We start from the raw sequence: 1820 nt of genomic DNA on the forward strand, positions 1-1820 counted from the left end.
TCTAACTTTTACACACACATATATATATATATATATATATATATATATATATATATGGTAAGGCAATGAGGGGCTCGTTGAGGTAATACAGAAAGATAGGTCAGCAGTCTACAACGCCAAAGGAGGCATAGGGGTGTGGTTGGGCTCTATTCTTTTTAACTACGGTTAATGAGGTAAACATTTTTTTTATATACAGAAGAAAGGAAGAAAGAAAAATACGCGCCCAGAGTGGGGACCGAACCCACGCCTTTCGATTACATGTCGAATGCCTTACCAATTCGGCCATCTGGGCGACTGTGTTCTCCTTCACTTTCAGGGCTATTTATATTTACTAGAAGTGTATCTACCGCTTGAAGGTGGTAGCCAGCGCCACTCTGACTACACGGGGAGAAGGGGACCTTCTTTTCCACCCCCGGGGTGTGACTCAAAAGTCTACAGCCAGTCATGAGCGGGTAACTGACGGAAAACGCTCTTATGCTAGCTAGGCATCAAGGCTGCCAGAACCGAGACCCTCGCTACGCTTTCGCAGAATAATGTAGTAAGGAAATGAGGGGCTCGTTGAGGAAATACAGAAAGATAGGTCAGCAGTCTACAATGCCAAAGGAGGCATAGGGGTGTATATATATATATATATATATATATATATATATATATATATATATATATATATATACATACATATATTTATATATATATATAATAAATTAGAGTCACCACGAAAAACATAATATTTAATACGACGTTTCGGCTGGGAACCAGCCTTTTTTAAGTGAAGTACAAATGTCGAATACAGGGTATATGTAGGCTCGCAGGGAGCGCTGTGAGTACGTGGACACATTATTTCACAAGTGTCAAGAAGGAAGTACAGCAAGAAACAAGTCGGAAAGAAACGTACTGCACGACTGGGCGCGCAGGTAATCCATCTCAATATACAACGCGGCGAAAAGCAAAAGCGAGGCACTTAGGAAGCGTGTTTCCTTCAGCCGCAGCCCACCCACGGAGAGCAATATTAAGAAAAGTTAACAAATAAGGAAGGGGTACTGGGCATCTTACTCCAAAGGAGCGGAAACAACCTGCCGCATAAAGCGGAAGCGTAGAATCGACAATTAGTCATCCAGACACATGGGAACACAAAATGGCAGAAGGCGACGTTGCATTTCAAGAATGCAGGCGGGAGGATTAGCGAGGGGGCCGCGTCCTCAAAGGAAAGTGCCGCCGCTACAAAAGGAGACCAGATAATAGCCACAAATGGCTTATCCGCGGCCCGCGTCCCGGGCACAAGGCGGACAGTGACGACCCCTCGAAGGGCGCCGACGCGGACACAGGTGTGCGTGAGTCACCCAAGAAGAGCGCAGGTTGTGCGAGGATTTTGAGAAATGACACACAAGGCAGGAAATAAACAAAGAAACAGCAAACAGAAAAAAGCAGTTGCACGAGCCCCCAGCTCATGACATGAAATGGATAGATACAAGAAATTGTTAGCTTACATTTGATATTTTTGCAAGTAACAAGGGTTTGCACATTATGAAAAAAGTAAAATAAAGATGTGACGCACGTACGAGAACAAATCTCCAGTATCTAGGAAAAAAAAGACGCTTCATAGCTAGTCATCAATGGCAGTATAAATTCGCACACAGCAATCTTTAAACAAACTGACAAACGAAAACATACAAAGAATACACGTGTACAAATCGCAGAACATGGGGAACCATAGCAGTGAACAAAAATAGCTTACAAAGTGACATTTCGGGCAAAAGAGCAATGAAGCATACGGAGAAAATAAGTTATTCACAACACTAGACCGAATAGTGCTTTAAAAG

At 43.0% G+C, this 1820-nt stretch overlaps 1 non-coding gene across 1 annotated transcript; it reads right to left on the reverse strand.

Annotated features, from left to right (window-relative positions):
• Window positions 1–220: 220 nt before the first annotated feature.
• On the reverse strand, window positions 221–292 carry Trnat-ugu (transfer RNA threonine (anticodon UGU)). The gene has a single exon. It is a non-coding gene; the product is annotated as a tRNA-Thr (tRNA).
• Window positions 293–1820: the final 1528 nt, after the last annotated feature.

Source organism: Haemaphysalis longicornis, unplaced genomic scaffold (assembly GCF_048455015.1).
Source record: "Haemaphysalis longicornis isolate Haplotype H1 unplaced genomic scaffold, Haemaphysalis longicornis Haplotype H1 scaffold_39, whole genome shotgun sequence".
Lineage (NCBI taxonomy): Eukaryota > Metazoa > Arthropoda > Arachnida > Ixodida > Ixodidae > Haemaphysalis > Haemaphysalis longicornis.